Genomic DNA, 18325 nt, shown 5'->3' on the forward strand with positions numbered 1-18325 from the left:
CTGGTGACAAATCACCCAAATGTAGCAGCTTAAAAAAATGGATGCTGATTATCTCACCGCTTCTGTGGGTCAGGAACTGGGGAGTTGCTGAGCTGACTCGGGGCTCCCACAGGCCACAGTCAAGCTGTCAGCTGGGGCTGAGTAATCTGAAGGGTCGACCGGGGCTGGGGCTATTCCCGAGTGCCATACACACCTGGCTCTTCCTTTCCACCAGAGACAGGAAGCCACGTGCCTGTGTGACCTCAGAGACATGCATCGTCACCTCTGTTTTACTCTGTTTATGCTGGGCGGGTCACCACATCCAGCCCACACTCGGAGAGGAATGAGTCTCCATGTCCTGAATGGGAGAGTATCAAAGAGTCAGACTAAATGTAATTAAAGGTAGGAAGCATTAAAATGGAGCAAAAGTAAATTTATATTGATAAGAGGTAAACTCCACAATGAAGAGGTTAGAGGTATAAACTTTTATGCAATGAACAATATTGCATCAAAGTATTTTAAAGGAAAACTGTCATACCAGCAAAGAAAACACCGATCAGGAAACACTTGTAATGAAAGGCTTTGGCCAGATCAGGTGTGTAAAAATTCATGTGTGTATGTAGGATTTGAATAAAATTATTCAGAGATAATTTAACATATGTATATATACATCAAACTTTATACTCTATATTAAGAAGACCCTTATTTTAAGCATTATAAAACCGTTTATTAAAAAGATTAATCTAATAGTCCACGAAGAATATCTCAATAAATTCCTCAAAGCAGGAGTGACACCATTTATACTCTGTCTACAATGTAACAGAGGGGATCAATAACAAAAGCTGAAGCAACTAAGCCTCCTCACAACCAGTTTAAAATTTAATCTCTTTCTCCCTTAAACCATTGATTCAAAAAGGAAACAAAAACCTAATCATTAAGGGCAATTTAGAAAACAGTGATTTTTGAGAATATTACACGTCAGAACTCACGTGCTCTGGTGTTTCATTTAAATATTAAACAAAAAAGGAAAATAATTAACTGCCTTTGACCGGTTCTCCATTGACATTGCTCCCCACCCGCAGGGCCCTGTGCACCGCATGACCCGGCCCCCCATGCGCCACCGGGCCCTGCACCACAGGGCCCTGCGAAGCCCCACCTGACAGTGTTTCTTGGCTCAGATGCAGAGCTGAGGGATTCACACTCATGGCCCATAGAACTTTTGCTTCATCAGTCAGTGAAAGGCACACCTGTTTTTTACTTTACGTTTTGTTTCATTTTATCTCCTTGTCCCCTGATGTCCGTTCTCTCCTTCTTCCCTGTCATAACAGAACCCCCCAGGTATAGCCTGTGGCCCGAATTTGGTTCTGGGCTCTGGATGGACGTGAGGTGTTTAACTGGGAAGTGGCCTCTTAGATGCCCCACGTCCCGGGGCACCGGCACCTGGAGGATAGGAAGACAGGGCCGGGAAACTGGGCCCGGAGGCAAAATCAGCTGGTTTGTGTCGAAACCACCAAAGCAGTGCTCCTAAAACAGCGCCACGCGCACCCCTCCCTGCTCCTCGCCCAGACCCTGCACACCTTGTTGCTCTGTCTTTGCTGCATAGTGGCTTTCGGAACCACCTGGTACTCTTTCTGTATGCATTGTCATTATTCACGGAGCCCGTGTGCGCGAATTCTCCTACTGGCTCAAGTTTACTTGTAAGCCCACAGGTGATGCTTGCGGCACTGCCGAGGCCATTCAGGGACGTGCGCAGCACCGTGGAAAACTTGAGCTACCTGAAGACTGCACATCCCCTTAGGGCGCTGTGGCGACACCTGGCCTCTGTCTCGGCTCAGACTGTAAACAGCTGTCATTTTTGCCATCTATTAGTGCGACATTTTCTGCATTTTCGTGCTTTTTCTTGGTGATTTCGCTGGTTGCAATGGCCCCCAAGTCTGGTGCTCCTAAGTGCAGGGAGGCTGGGCCACGCCTTTCGGAGAAAATGCGTGTGTCAGATGAGCTGCTTCAGGCTGAGTGACAGTGCTGCGGGCTGAGCTCAGAGTGTGCTAAATGAGGTGTCTCTAAACAGACGCCTTCATGAAACAGGATGTTGTGGGCAGAAAGGCCCAGGAACCCCCCTGCCCCCACCCCGTGTTTCCCCAGGAGCAGGGGTCAGCGTTCGCTAATTCAGTCACTTGTATTGGTGGCGGCTTTACAGGACATAGCGACCTCGAATGGCGGGAATGGATGTTTGAAGCTCACATGGGTGGCGTGGCCCGCACTTCTCTACATTCTACTTCTCTTCTTTTCCTTCATGGTTACGATCTGCCGTGTTGCAGTGTCTGCCTCCTCTCTTCCCCAGGTGGCAGACCCCTGGGTGGCCTCGACTCCACAGATGGGGCTATGACCCCGTCTTTGGCAGGGCCCCTAGGACGTGCGTGGGGCCCAGCATCTGTGTGCACCCCGTTCCCCAGTCCTCAGGGCCTTGCTGCATGCGATGCGAGCTGCCAGCACGGCTCTGCCCACGCTGGCTCTGACCTGACCTTCACAGTCCACAGTCACACAGGGCACAGAGTGCGTGTGACTTTGCATTTATCTGCTTCCTGTAAGGTCGAACTCTGCATGAATGGGGAGCCAATGTGAGTTGCCTGCTCATTTATTCTGTGGGTTCCCAGACTTTTTCATTCCCTAGATCTCTGTATGGAGCCCGAGGTACAGGTGCAGATGTTTCTCTCCATATAATAAATCCAACCCTTTCATTCCTAGTTTTGGAAAGATTGAAAAAAGTACAAATAGAGGTTGGACTATACCAAATGCACTTCTTGCATCCTTTGAGATAATCGCGTGGTTTTTCTCCTTTAGGCTCTTGGTGGGACTAATCAGTGACAGGTTTTCTGAAGTGCATCCTGGATTCCCTGACCGTCTTGGTCACGAGGTACCATTTAGAGAATACTGGGTTTAGTTAGAAGCATTTCATTAAAATGTATGCATCTGTACTTGTGATACATACACATACATGTGTGTATACACACACCTGCACATCTAACACACCAGTACGTGCACCTATACATATACACACACCTGTATCTATACATACATCTGTATGCACACACTTGTACATACACACCTCTGCATACACACACACACCTGTATCTACACACCTGTACACGTAACATACCTGCACACACCTACACATATATGCACACCTGTATATACACACACCTGTACACATACCTGTACACATACATATGTACTCATACCTATACATACACACCTGTACATATATACACACACCTATACATATAACACACCAGTACACACACCTGTATATATACACACACCTGTATCTACACGCACACCTGTACACACATCTGTACCCATAACACACCTGTGTATATACACACATCTGTGCATATCCACATCTGTGCACACATGTACATATACACACATCTGTATAACACATGTACACACACCTGTACCCACACCTGCACATATTTCACCCACAGACACGACTCTCCCTCCATGCTGTCTGCATATGCTTTATTTTGGCGTGAGTCTCATCCCTGACTTGTGAACCGCGGTGGGAACATCTGTCTTCTCTGTTTTCTGGAACAGCTTGTATTGGGCAGGAAATCTGAGCAGCGAGAGAAGCTGGGGCTGTGTGACTCTGGGCCTTCTCATGAAGGAGGTTGTGCTTTTCAAAGCACCCACTTTGACACAGTTTCTGGATAGTGTCTGAGTGCTTGGTCTGGTTACTGTGGAGTGGCCGTGGTGAGCGGTGAGCAGGGCAAGTGCAGGGGCCTGGGCTGTGAGTACGCAGGTGGGGGGCTTGGAGATGGCAGACAATAAGCCTGCACTAGGTGCACTGGTTGGGGGTGCTGGCTAGACATGGTGGGGGGTCTGGGGCAGCTGCCAGGCGCACCTGAGCTCTGCAGGGCTGGGGGAGGGAGTCCCTAGGGGAGGACACTGAGGCCTGAGTCTTCACAGATGACCAGCAGGGGGCGCCAAAGAGGGAAAAGCGCCGTGAGGTGCCCAGAGAGACCACGCAGCTCCAGGCAGGGACAGAACTTCCAGGACTCGAGGGGCCGGTGAGAGTGGGCTCAGAGAGGACGGTGGAGGGCGTGCAGACCGGGGGGCTGAGCGCTGTCCCTTCCTGGTGGAAGTCCAGCCCCTGGATAAGTGTCTGGAGCCCTGTCCCCACTCTCTCTCTCCTCCAGCCTCAGTTTCCCCATCTGATGTTCCCAGACACTCATACCACCAGGCAGGGTGGGGAGTCTTTGTGGCCCTCCTTCAGGGACCCCACTGCTGCTGGCGGGCAGCAAAGCCCCCTAAGCCCAAATAGTTGGCTGTGTGCCGGGAAGACCTGAGGCTCGCCCATGGGCGTGGACAGAGGCCTATGAGATGGACAGGCCCGAGAGCTTCTCACTGGGATGGTTCACCGAGACGTGCCCACTGGCCTGGAACCCCCCCAACCCCCAAATCAGGGGAGGGAGGCTGTTCACCCCCTGGGCTCATCCCTGCTGTTGCCTCCTGCAGGAAGCTTTCCTGGGTGCCCTGCTGGCATCTCTAGTGACTTGGGGTTCCTGGTACCTGGTACCTGGCCCAGTTCTTCCAGTTGGACAGGTTGGTATGCCAGAGGGTGTGAGTTACGGGGAGCCGGGGGCCCCTGTGTGTAGGTCCCAATTGGCACAGGTTGGGGGGAGCACAGTACCACAAAGGGGAGGCTTCTCTCAGCCCCAGGATGTCCGGGCTGGGGGCGGGTAGGGTGGAGCCCATGGTTCTGACAAGGAGCCGTGACGTGAGGAGAGGCTGGCCGGGGTGAGAGAGCCCGGCTGGTTCCTGCTCCGGCTGCTGCTTGGACCCTTGGTGAGCGGTGCCAGGTGAGTGCATGTGCACGTGTGTGAGCATTGTGCTGTGTGTGTGTGCTCTCCTGTGTCAGTGAATCTGAGCAGCCTGTGGTGCCGGGGAGCACGTGTGCATGTGGGTGCTGTGTACTCGTGTGTGTGTGTGTGTACATACTCACATACAGAGGGCATGTTTGTGCTTGAGTGGCCTGCATGTGTGCACGTCTATACAGGTGTGTACATGTGTGCACTGTGAGCCTACTTTGTGTGCATGCTTGTTCATGCATGTGCTCATGTGGGCACGTGCACACACTGGCACAAACGTGCACACACACACAGGTCATGCTAACATACAAGCATATGTGTGCACAAGAGCTGTGTGACAGTGTGCATGTGTGTGCACATGTGGCCTGTGTGTGGCGTGTGTGAACACGTGGGTGTGTGCCTGTGCATGAGTGTCGGGGTGTCGAGCACACGCAGGGAGGGGCCCCGGCAGTGCCTGGGCTTGGCTTCACCTGGCCCCTCGCGGCTCCTCTGGACGGTCCTGGTGTCAGGACCCCAGTGGGCAGGTAGCTTTAACCTTCACCGGGCAGCGCCATTGAGGCCCTCACGCGACCTGGTGTAAATACAGCAATTCGCACTTCAGATAAATACCAGATGCATCAAAAGATTTAAGGCACCTGTTGTGTATTTAAAAGAATTATATCTTGTTTATGGGGCGGTATAAAACACACAGCTGATTTATATAGTGGCTGGTCCATCGCAGAGGAAATCTCATTTCAATCATAAATGGCAGGGTTTGATTTAAGAATTCATTCTTTAATGGGTCTGCAATGTTCAAATTTAAACCCATTCAATTCATCAGCCAAATATTCAATATGGGGCGCAGGGAACTCATTTAGGCAAACAGAGACTTTAATATAAATTTTCCGGGAGATTTCTCCATCGATCCCGCAGTTTAGTGCAAAATGATTTGTGCGATACATTCTCGGGGATCAATGCCGCCAGTCAATGGCTCCTGGAACCCCCACCCCCCAACCCCCGCAGGTCAAGGAACTTGGGCTATCGGGAGCCTCTCGGCTGGAGGCATCCGCCTCCGTGTGTGCCCGCTGCCCTTGCCCATTTGCGATCTGGGGCTGACCAGGGGCAGCGGGGCCCCTCAGTGCTCCATACCAGGTGACACCCCGGGAATCTCAGAAGCCAGGCCCACGGTGGCCCCGCTCCGCCACATGGTGCTGCTTGGAGCAGGGGCCTTGGTGTGCATATGTGTGGGGGCCCCGTGGGGACACATGAGCCTGTTCAGCCAGGAATGCTGCCTGTCCTCTCATGAGCCCGGCCCCCAGGAGAGGCCTGTCAGCTGCACCAGTCAAGGCCACCAGCCCTGGGGGCAGGTGAAGGGGCGTTTGGGGCCAGGACAGGCTGCCCTTCGTGGCTGGTGCCAGGACCCGAGGGCTGGTCTCTGGGAAAGACGGGGGCGGGGGGTGGGTAGACTGACCACTGACATCAAGGCAGCAGACTGGGGTGGCCCACACTGGGGTCTGCCAGCAAGAGGGCCTCCGGGGGCTGAGGGCCCTGGACCCCACACCCTGGCCCAGGCTGAGGGCAAGTGGAGGGGCTGCTGCTGTCTGAGCCAGGAAATGTCACCTCTGCTGCGGCTTCTGTGGGCCCCACTGGGCTCTAGTGGGCCTGGTGGGAGTACAGTGGGAGGGATTGGCTGGGCCTGCAGGGCGGGCCAAGGACAGGCCTGGGAAGGCCGGGAGCTAGTGTGGGAGCAGCCTCAGCCCCTGGGTGCTGCAGTGAGGGGCGGGGTGCTGAATGAACTGGCAGGGAGCTCAGTAGCGGTGACCTTGGGGTCAGGGTGGCCACAGGCTCAGGGAGGCCACAGTGGACATAGCTGAGCCACCCATTTCAGTGGCCTCCATGAAAGCCCAGGCTCTGAGGGTGGCCTGGGGTGGGCGCAGAGCTGGGCCACACCTTCAGAGTTGAGGGAACAGAGCCTGTTGGGACCTGGGAGGATGAGGGCCTGGCCCACTGGGGCGGGTGGTGTGGGGCCCTGGGCCTGGGCTCTGGTGGACCCCCCGCAGGGGACCCCCTGTAAGGGCCCCGAGGTGAAGGACTCCGTCACCAAGGCTGCGACAGCTGGACAGCCACCTTCACCGAGGCACAAAGGGTGTTCGGAAGGGATGGGCTTGAGGTCCACACCCAGGATCTGCCCCCCTGCGGCAAGTCCCAGACGAGTCTCGGTGCGGCCAGCCCCCGGCCGGGCCGCCTGGCCCTCGTCCCTGAGTCTGAGCGGGCCAGGGTCAGTCCAGGAACGAGTAGCACGCCATATTGATTTCATTTCCAAATTATTAATCAGCTCCACAGATCCACAGAGACATTGTGCTGTTCTGCTTGGGCAGGTCCCAATGGCTCTCCCTCGGGCAAGGAGCGGCCGCTGAAGGACAGTGGTGATGGACGTCCCAGCTTCCTGAGCCGCGCCGCTGGGAGTGTGGGCTGTCCCCACCCACGCGTGGGACCCTGAGCTCGGCACCACCAGGGGCTTCTACTGCTTCCTGTGGTCAGCCCCCCCGGGACATTGAGTCACGAAGCCGACTAACACCCTCCCTGCCCTACCCGTCACACCCTGAGGTGTGTGGCCCTGCTGCCCCTTCCCTGGCCAGGCGGCCCTCCCGCCTGCGTCCTGCTCAGCTCCATAACTGACTGGCCAATTCTTGGGGACAGGGCTTTGAGCAGCTGGTCCCTCCATCCCCAGGGGTCAGTATGAAATCAAAAGGCCAAAACCCCAACAGGGCCCAGCTTCAGAGCGAGGCCAGGAGCAGGGAGGACACACAGTAGGTGCTCAGTGAGGCTCCCGCGTTGCCTGCAGGTGTTCCAAACCCCTGAAAACCATAGTTAGGACACAGCCAGTCTGCCAGGGAGAGATCGGGAAGCAGTTGTCACTTCTAGTGGATGGTGTGCAGTTAAGTCCCTTAGCGTTTGGAAATGCACCCTGAAACCGCGGGGGGGAGGGAGAAGTGGAGGATTGCTGTCCCTGGGGCTGGGGGTGGGGGGGCAGAGACAGACCACAGATCTGGAGTGACGGAGTGACAGTTGTCAAAGGGCGGTTACACTGAGCTCTCTCCTGCCAGGTACATGATGACATTTCCGTAATAGTGCAAATACATGAACATCAGAACACGATGAGATATCACCTGTGAGGTGAGTACCCAGGACGACGGCCACTCAAAGGAGCAGAGACACACGTGCAGGCGGGACGCGGGAAAGGGAGCCCTGTGCTGTGGGCGGGAACGCAAAGCACTGGCCGCTGTGGGACCGTGTGGGGCCCTCAGAAGCTAAACACAGACCTTCCTGTGACCCAGCAATCTACTTCTGGGCATACACCTGGGAGTGCAAGAGGGTCTCGAAGAGAGATTTGCACACCCGTGTTCACAGCTGCATTGCTCACTACAGAGAAAGTGTGGGAGCTGCCCGATGTCCGCGAGCGGATGGTGGGAAGCAAAGGGCGTCCATCCGCGCAGTGGGACGCTGTTGGACTTAAAAAGGAGGGAAACCCTGACACCGCTCCACCATGGAAGGACCTTGGGGACACTGTGCTGAGTGAGAAGCCAGTCACCAAAGGACACACACTGTGTGACCCCACTTATAGGAGGTCCTCAGAGTTGTCAGAACCATAGAGACAGGAAGTAGATGACAGGTGCTGGTGGTGGGGTGGGCAGTTAGCGTGCCATGGGGACAGAGGGTCACTTTGGGGTGACAGGACAGTCCTGGAGCGATGGTGGTGACGGCTGCACAGCAGTGTGAGTGGACCTAACGCCAGTGAACTGTGCGCTTAGAAATGGTTGTGATGGGATGGCAAGTTTTGTGAGGTGTGTTTCACCATAACTAAACTAAGAATAATAATGTAATATGCCAAAAGCTTGGACTGTGTGGGAGAATGGCCCAGTATGCGCACTCTGTCAGCACCGCTGTTTACAAAGTTCGATGTGTGTACATGTGGACACGTGGGCCCAGACGCTGTGAGGAGGCGGCCAGCTTGGGGCTGTCCCCACCTGGACCGCGGTCTGCGAGCAGGAAGGCGGGTGTGTGCAGTGGGTGTTAGTGGCTCCTTACCCGCGATGGCACACCCGAGAGTCAGTGTAGATGGAGCCCAGGTGGCGTGGTGCCTGCACACACACGGAGGAGGACGGCCCAGCGAGGGGACAGTGTGAGGTGGGAGGAGCTGGTTCAGCCAGAGGGACACGGGCGTGGCCCGGTGCCCAGCGGCTGCTGGGCGGGTGGATGGGGCCGGAGCTGAGAAAGCGGCTGGGGAACGTGAACAGCGTGAGGCCTGCACCGTGGGGTGCGGGGACCGTCAGCGGGTCCGGGTCTGGCCTTCAGCGTCCTGGGCGTCTGTAGGCAGCGGTCTCAGATTTGTAGTCCCAGCTGTCACCGTGACCCATGGCAAGGGTTTCCCATGGCCCGGTGTCAGGGGCAGCCTTGTGCCTGCGTGGCTCTGTGTGGGGGCCCTGCCCTTGGAGGAGACCCCGAGGGGGAGGGTGGGTGAGCAGAGGGCCCACCAAGCCTGGGGACATGACGGGCCCTCACTGGGTCTAGTAGCTCAGGTGGGAGGGCCGTGGGAGCCGTCTCCTTTCCACGGGACCTCCCCACACATGGAGTCCTACAATGGCCCAGTTAGGGTGTGGGGGCCTGCTTGGGGCCATGAGGCTTGGGAGTGGCAGGTCCCGGACAGCTCCTGGGGGCAGGGGTCTCATCCTCGGGAACTAGGGGTTTGGGGGAGGAGGAGCCCAGGCAGGATGGGGGTTGGGCCTCCAGGGGGTTACGAGCTGTGGAGGTGATAGCCAAGGTCACATGCAACTGAGACTGGCCGTAAGAGGGAGGGGCAGCTGTGGCAGCAGGATCAGGGTCCCCTGGGAGGTGGCGGGGACTGCCTGTGCCAGAAGGAGCCAGACTGAACCCCTCTGGAGCCAGGTTGGGGCTGGTTCAGGGAACCAGAACCTGCTCTGGAGGCCATGGGGACCCACGGCAGAGGGACGTCTCACTTGGCTCTGGCCTGGGCCCTGCCCCATCAGGGGTGGCCATGGGCATGTCCTGCCCACTGGGACCTCCTGCCCCTGCCTCTCAGGTGGGGGCCAGCCCACAGTTGAGACCCTCCCCTCGAGGCCAGAGTCCTGTGCAGGCGGCAGAGCCCAGGATGACAGGCTTTGTCAGCTCGGCCCCGTCTCCTGCACTCTGTGACTAGGATGCCTGGCCTCTAGGAGCCCTTGGTCGCCTGCAGAGGGGGTGTCCTCACCCTGTGTCACCATGGTAAGCCTGGAGGGTGCTCATGGGTGGCAGGTGTGAGACAGAGACACCATTAAGGAAGTGGCTTTCCCAGTGCTTTCTCGACCCTCACAGCTGCCCCACACCGAGCTCGCTCCGTGGGCTGCTGTCACCCTGTCTTGCGAAAGGAAACCAGGGCATAGACAGGTTCCTTGCAGGCCTGGTGCCCCAGGCAGTGCTCACAGAGCTGGGCTGCAAATCAGGCAGCTGGGTTCTCAGGGGAGCCTGGCCTGCAGGGCGTCCTCCGTCTCACCCCTCTGTCTCCCGGACGGGTGCCGCCCACGATAACCTGGCAGCCTGGCCTGGCTGCCACCGCAAGGGGAGGGGCAGAGCCTCAGGTCTGAGCCCCACTGAAATCATTCGCTCTCCCCCCCAGCGGTGAAGCCAGTCAATTTTTTCAAACCACATTTGCTGTCTTATTGTTTATTTTCGGGCAGAAGCAGCAATTTTCGATACCCACCTCAGATATGGTGCGGGTCACCTGTCATTCCAGAAAGGTCAGCGATTCATTTAAAGTTCCATCACTCTTCACATAAGCAGGCAAATACCGTTTCATTCGCGCAGCCTTTGTGGCCAGAGCCGCAGCCTGTTGTCTGCTTCCTGGCCTGGGAGTTGACAGCGGGGAGCCCCACCCTGGCCGCGCCCCTCCTGGCAGACTTTCATTTAGAGGTAATTCTGGGAGCTGGGTCCCAGCCTGGCCCTTCCCCTGCGTCTCTTAGGGTGGAATTATCCAATTACTTGTCCCACCCTGCACTGTGGCGCCCTGCCCCCCAACCCCAGTCCCCCAGCCTGGCCCCCCTTCTGTCCCCAGCCACCCCCCCACAGCTCCCTTCCTCTCCACCCCCTCCAGCCCCTGGGAGGCAAGTAAGAGCTTTTCCTGCTCCCCAGGAGCTCAGCAGTGGAGGGAGCTGAACCCCAGATGTGGGCTGTACCCCCAGTTTATGGTTGACTGGTGGTGGCTACACCTGCAGCCTTTGGCCTGGTCCTTGCACAGCCTCACCTGACCTGGTCCTCACAGGACCCAAGCAGCACCCCTCAGCCTGGGGTTGCCGCTCAGAGGGGTGAGCGTCGTCCAGCGTGTCCACTGGCCACATCGGCCCAGCCAGCCAGGGCCTCTTGCTCCTCTGAACTCGGGTGGACCTGCCCACCGTGCCCTGCCCATCTGTACCGCCTGCTCTGAAGTGGCCTGAGGACGAGGGCGGGCTGCCTCTGTGTGAGCACAGTCGTGCCTGGGCAGAGCAAGAGGAGCTGGGGCGGCGGTCTGGGTACATTGAGCTGCCTCATGGGCCCACTGGCCTGGGTTAAGGAGTAGGGAGGGGAGGAGGGAGAGGGAGGAGAGAGAGATGGGGGAGAGGGAGGAGGAGGGAGAGATGGGGGAGAGGGAGGAGGAGGGAGAGATGGGGGAGAGGGAGGAAAAGGAGGAGAGGCTCTGTCCTTGTTGCTGAGGCCACTCACTTGGCCTCTCTGCCTTGTCTCCTTGTCTGTGAAATGGGCCGTGCAACACAGGACTTGTGTTCTCAGCAGCATCCCTCCGGTCCAGCCCAGGGGACAGTCCAGACAGTGGGCCCTGGGCAGGCTGGCCCCATTCCCCATGGGGTAAGCTTCCAGGACCTCAGTGGGCCCAGGGCCACCCTGGGACCGCCCAGGTCTGGCTCTGCGGACAACTCCTCCCCTCACCACTGCTGTGCAGTCCAGCTGGCCGCTCCACTGACCAAGGAGCTCCTTCCCACAAGGTCTGCTCTGAGCCCCTGGCCACCCTTGGGTGCCCCAGTGGGTCCCTGCCAGCCCCAACCCCGTGCTGGCACTCACGTTCACCTGCGCCAGGACTGGGAGCACAGGGAGGCTGGAGCTAGGCCAGAGCGGTGCAGACGGACGGACGGACTGGTGAGCTGTCAGTGATGGCTGTAGGGAGCCAGGCTCCCAGCAGGGGTGGCTGCTGGGCAAACAGAGACCCAGAGGGAGAACGAATCCTGGGGAGAAGGCCTCTGCCTGGTCTGAGTCAGGGCCCCTCCCCAGCATGCCGGTCTCCACACACTGGCTCCCCACCCGCCTGCTGCTCCAGGTTGACCCTCGGTGTTTCACAGCCCTGCATAATAAGCTCCCTCCCTCCTTCCATCACCACCCACCCACCACCCTTACATACAGCTTATCAGCAAAGCCACAAACATGCACAGCCCCTGATGGGACCAGGCCGTGGGGGCAATGGGGACACCCACAGGGAGCGTTCCTCATCTCAGCTGCTGTAGAGAGCACAGAGCTGCCTCACGACATGGACGGGTGACAAGGGAGTGGAAGGCAGATCGGGGCAGGGCTGGGCCCTGCGTCCTCACCATGGGGCCACTGGTGTCCATCCCGGGGTCTCATCTGAGCCACTCAGTTCAGCTGCAGTGTGTCATCTCCCTTAACGCTGTTCTGGGGCAGACCCGTCCACCCCGCACCCGCCCCAGGCCCCGCCCCAGGCCCCGCCCCTTCCTGGGCTGGCCCTCAGAGCTGAGGAAGCAAAGGTCCCCTGCTCCCAGCCTGAGTTTCCCTGCTGCCTCCCCTCGCCAGCACCATTCAGGTCTCCCACCCCTGGGCCCCTTCTTGAACACCTCTCCCCCTCCCCCCGGGCACCATCAAGGCCAACCCATTCCCCAGGGAGTGAGGTGCTTGTTACCTGTCCTTGGGGTGCTCAGACAGCAGCCTAGCACCCCCACCTGAGTGCCAGGTGGGGTTGGGGCGGCTTCCTCTGCCTTGTAGCCCCGGCAGAACACTTCTTGGTGGTGACAGGCTGCCAGGAGAGGAAGGAACAGAGGAAGCAGAACAGGGTGGGGACAGGCGGCGCCCGCCTGCCGGCACGCACCCAAGCACACGCCGTGGAGAGGAGAAAGAAAGATAAGTGATGGGTAGTATTTTAAGGCATATTAACCCAATTACAAGTATATTTTTACAATCGTGGCTCCAACATTTATCATGTGGCGTTTATTAGCCCCCGGAGCTGGGCTGTGTCAAATGAAGGCTATGAAACAGGAGCATTTCATTACGTTCTGCCCGCGCCTGGCGCACCAGCCTGCGACTCTTAAACCGCATGATTTTATCAAAATCTTCGGAAATTGAAGCAATCACTAAAAGGTGTCGGGGAATTAAAATGTTCTGTCTCAGTGAAAGAGATACACTTCTTGTAACATATATCAGTGGCTCTTTTTTTTTTATTAAAGACACATTACTATGCAGAGAAAAGGCATCAAACGTGGTGGGGGGGCATTCCAGAAGGATCCGGCGACAGCAATTCTTCACGCTTAAAAATTGTCTCTAAGGGACGCGTAGCCGGCGAGGGCTCTTGTGTGGTGCCTCTCTCTCTCCTCTGCACGCTCTTCCGATTTTCCTTTTCACCCTCGCGGTTTGGGGGTCGTGTCACACCCCCCTCAGCCTTAGGCCTGCAGAAATGAAATCTGAGCAGCAGGGGGGGGCCAGAGTGGGGTGCTGGACCCCTGTCTGTACCCCTCTGTGTGGGGAGCTGGCGGGAAAGGCGGAAGTGTTCGGAGTGTGCCCCAAATTCCTCAAACACTCAAACGCAGCTGTCGCTGCTGGTCTCATCTTCCTGCCAGGTGTGTGGGTGCAGAGTCAGTCATGGCACTGATCTGGGGGTGGCGCTGCCCCCACCATTGTTCCTGAGCTGAAGTAGGAGCTGTTTGCCTCTCACCCTTATTACTCCATGGCCTGAGCACGGGCAAAAGGGGTGGCTGGGCCCCTCAAAGGGCACCTTCCGGATCTTTCTGTGGGAACAGTCTCAGGACTTCAGGACCCAGAGCTGTGGCTCCCTCATCCGCCCCCATGGGATTCTGTTCATTAGGTTTGCAAGACCCTCAGTTTGGCTGGGGACAACTGGCCATGCTCTGCCCGGGTCAGTTCTGAAGCCCTCAGGGCGTGACAGTCGTGTTGGGTCTCGGCCAACTGGACAGATGTGTGTCCTGGGAGGGTGGGGACCCCGCCAAGGTTTGTGCCGTCGAGGCTGCTTCCTCCAAACCTGCCGGCCGAGAAGGCTGTTGGTGTACGGTCAGTTCTGAGGGAAGGGCCTGGCAGATCTGTGTGGGGCCCTGTGGGCAGCCCCAGGTCAGTCCCTGCCACGCCGAGGGTCTGCCTGACCTTGGGGAGAAACCCCGTCCTGTCCTCAGGTGTTTGCAGTGGGGCTGGCGTGCGGGCAGCCAGGTCGGTGGTGACGGGGGTGCTGGTGGAGGGCCCTGGCCAGGGCCTTACGGCTGGCTTCCCCACGGTGGCCGGTGTCAGCCAGGCTGGGGTCTATGGCACACGGGGACGAGGCTGGATTTGGGTTTAGGAAGCTCCCCACCGCCACCTCCGGGTAGTGACCAGGAGATGCCTGCGGAGGGGTGGAGCAGGGACACGTGGGAGGGGCCGAGTGCTACCCCAGCAGAGTCCAGGTGCCCTGGCCTTGCTGTGGCCCTGCAGATGTCACAGCCAGGAGCTTGCCTGGACGCAGGGCTGTCCAGATGACGCTGACCTCGGCGGTACCCGCCCTGAACCAGGCCTGTGGGGGTCTTGCAGAGGGGCTGCCAGCCCACCTGAGACTGGGGCAGGGGCTGTCTCCTCTCTAACCTCCTTCAAGTGGGGACGTGGGACGGAGCACCGCAGAGGACCAAGTGTCCAGAGCACGCTCCCCACGGGAGCCTTTGAAGGCTCCTGGATGGCCTCTCCGTCACTCTCTGTCCCTGTCTGTCCCCATCTCTCTGTCTCTCTCTGTCCCCGTCTCTCTGTCATTTTAGAGGCAATACAGTAGAACAACTGGAAAGAGCTCAAATGTCTTTCAGTGGGGAAAGGCACACAGCAGGGAGGACGGCCCAGTTAATGGGACTCAGTGAGGACAGCTGTGCTACAGGGACAGGCCCCGAGGCTCACCTTGCACAAGCGCCTCACACGGCTGTGGACCCGGCCACTAGTCAGCAGTTCCCAGGGCCGGCGGCGGGCCGTGTCCACGTCAGTGCCCTGGTGTGACGTGGCAGTTGAGGGAAAGCGGGCAAAGGGTACATTGGATCCCTTTGTATAGGTTCTCCTAACATCGTCTGAATCTCCAATTTCCTGTAAAGTAAATTTAATTAAAAACAAATTCTTGTGAAAAAAAAAAAAAGCAAGTTATGTGATAACAGGAGTCACAAATTTGAAGGTGGAGTGATGCCGAGGCAGGTGCCAGCCCCTCTCTGGGCCCCACAGACCCCTCCCCACGGGGATGGTGAGCACGGGCCCCTTCACACGATGCTCCCTGTGGAGGAAAGGCTCTCAGGCGGCGTGTCTAGGCTCCTCTCACATTGTCCCTGCCGGCCCTGCCCCTCATGTGAGTGAGGGCTCCTGGACCTCTCCTCCAGAGGCGGCAGGACGCCCCAGGAGGGCACCGGGTGGTGGTAGAGCCCACGCAGACGGTGGGGGGTGGTGGGCCTGGGAGCACAGAATGCAGAGGGCTGGGAGGGGCCACTCGGCCGTCCTGCCCCCCCTCTCACCCCCAGGCTTCCTGCCGCTGGGCACACTTCCGCTTAGCAGGGAACCCATGGCAGGGAGTACGAGGCGTGCCTTCTGTATGCAGCACATAGAGCCTGGCCACAGCCTGGACGGGACCGCGGGAGGAGTGTGCATGGAGGGCAAGGCCTGATGGGAGCAGGGGTCTGCTCCAGCTCTGTGCTGCGGGCTTGGCCACTGAACCGCACCAAGGGGCCCAAGCCCTGGGACATGGCCCAGGGGTGCTTCTGTGGGTGTCCCTGGGACGTGGCCCTGGGACGTGGCCCTGGGACGTCCCCGAGCCATTGGTGTTCTCCCTCCCCTCGTCCCTCTGTCACTGTGGCCCCTTTAACCTGGCTCAGGGGCAGGGACCCCACATGCCACATCAGCAGTGACAGGTGCAGGAGAAGCAAGATAGCCACCCTCTCCTGTCCTCCATGGAGCTCAGCCTGGCCTGAGAGTGACCCAAGGGCCACCCCTGTCCTGTGAGGCCCCCACTCAGCATCGGGGTTGTCAGGAGGGGCAGCCTGCCGTTGGCATGGGGCTCTCCTCTGACAGGTGAAGGGAGAGGAGGAGACAAAGGACCCGAGTGGACCACAGATGGGCCCAGCTGAGGCCTCTCAGCCTGGGGGTCGGGTGGGGGCTGAGCTGGTTCCCGGGAGCTGCCCGTCACCCTCCTGGGTGGGTTACACTCCAGGGCCCTGGGCAGCCTGTGGTGTCAGGAAGGGTCAGTGCCAGGTGGGGTCTGCTCAGGTGCCCTTTACTCACCTGCTGCTCAGTGCCACTAATTTACACCGTGGGCCATTCCCCAGGAAGCACTTAATGTCCATGGGTTTGGTGGTGTGCAGTGCCCATGAAGGACGGGGAGGGGCAGCTGTGCCGGTCATTCTGTGCAGGCACAGGCCTGCTGTCCCCATGCCTGGCCCAGGACAGATCCTGGTGGCTCTGGGCCTGCTCCCCCAGCATGCCCCATCCTCAGCCTTCAACAGCAAAAGGCTGCTTTCCTCAGTGGCCAGGTGTCTTCCCCTTTCTCCACGAGCCTGTCTCGTCCTGCCCTATGACCTCAGATGCTCTGGAAACAAGCCGGGTCTCCGTCCCTGGAGGGTGAGGCCCTGGGGTCAGGTGTCCTCACGTGTGCTGGCCGTGTGGGAGGGGGCGCAGGCTCGGAGCCCAGGGCCTCCTCCTGCCCACCGTGCTATGGATGCGTGTGAAGGATACAGGAACCTGAAACGCCTTGCAAAACGATTAAGTCATAGAGCCACGTTACTGGAAGTTTGAGAAGGAGAAAGAGAAAAGGACACAAAGTAGCAGTTATATAATAACGACCACCCCAATCCCGGTGGGGAGCTCCCTGTCAGCCCCGCGTGCACCCCTGCAGTGCTACTGTCAGCCTTCTTCTCACGGTGGGAAACTGGAGCCCAGAGCCCCCTCAGGCCCCCTAGGGTTGCATCTAGCCTGGGGCATGTGCTGGGTCACGCCCCTTCCTTTGCTCACCCCACCCCATCTGTCTGCCTCTCCAGGCAGGCTCGCCCACCTAACCCTGCCTCCAGGAAGCCTTCCAGGCTGTGCCACAAGTTGTAAGCTGCTGTGTTTGCCCACCCCTCCTCTGGAGCCTTGTAGGGGGAGGCCCTGGAGGCAGTGCCACCACCAGGTCCCCAACTGCTCAGCTCCTTAAGCCAGGACTGAGGGGACAAGGGAGTCTTCCGCGAGGGGCTTGGAGACAGTGGCAGGGCTGCTCACCGTGGTGCTGACCCAGCTGGTCTGCTCTGTGGGGGCGGTCGGGCTCTCTCAGCAGCACCCCTCCCTGTGGCCAAGGCCCCCACTCCCACGGCAGCGATGACGGTGCAATCGCCAGCCGGGTGCTCTCCGCCCCATAAATTTCTGGTGGACGGCAGTCCTGCTGAGACTGTATCTCCTGCTTGTCGGTGTCACAGACTTTGCCACACTGGGGTCAAGAGTTATCCTGCCCCGTCTTTTGTGTTCTAAATTTAATTGTTGCACTCCTTTTCTCCCTTAAAAAGATCAGGAAAGACTGTTAATTTGATCAATACTTAATTTTTTCACCCGGACGGCGTTTCTTCTGCTGGCCCGTGATAAGCGGGCGGCGGGGCACAGGGACAAGTAAATTGTCAGGAGCTCCCCCTCTCCCGCGGCCACTCCACCACTTAGAGCCGTGTAATTTATACCCTGGCAGTCGCTCTGCAATTACCCTGTCTACTGCTGTCGACAGTATCGCACTATCTTTTAAATAGATCCGGCTCGGCTGGTCCAGACGAGCCAGCAGGACAAATGACGCCATCCCTCATCCCGCGGGCCCTAAAGAGATAAGTCCCTTAAACAGGGGCCCATTTATCAGCTGATACAAGCTGGGTACTTACAACCTACTTCTTTGTTTGGGCTCTTTTCAGATTTCCAATGCTATTGATCTACTGAGGGGTGCCAGGCCGGGCGCAGGGCGGGGGCCAGGGGCCCTGCAGAGAGCCCGGGAGGGCTGTGGGGCGCATCCGGCCACCACGGGGTCTGGCCTGGCGAACTCAGGCGGGCAAAGAGTCGGTGTGGTTGGGCCCACTGACCCTCAGGTCTCACAGGCTGCGAAGTGGCCACCCTTGGACCACAAGGCCTGCATGGGGGCAGGAGGAGCTGACCGGTGTGGGAGGGCCCTGATGCCACTGGCTCCCCCACCTGGTACCTGCTCCTCTGCCCGTTGCCCCCTGACC

Source organism: Rhinolophus ferrumequinum, chromosome 5, assembly GCF_004115265.2.
Source record: "Rhinolophus ferrumequinum isolate MPI-CBG mRhiFer1 chromosome 5, mRhiFer1_v1.p, whole genome shotgun sequence".
Lineage (NCBI taxonomy): Eukaryota > Metazoa > Chordata > Mammalia > Chiroptera > Rhinolophidae > Rhinolophus > Rhinolophus ferrumequinum.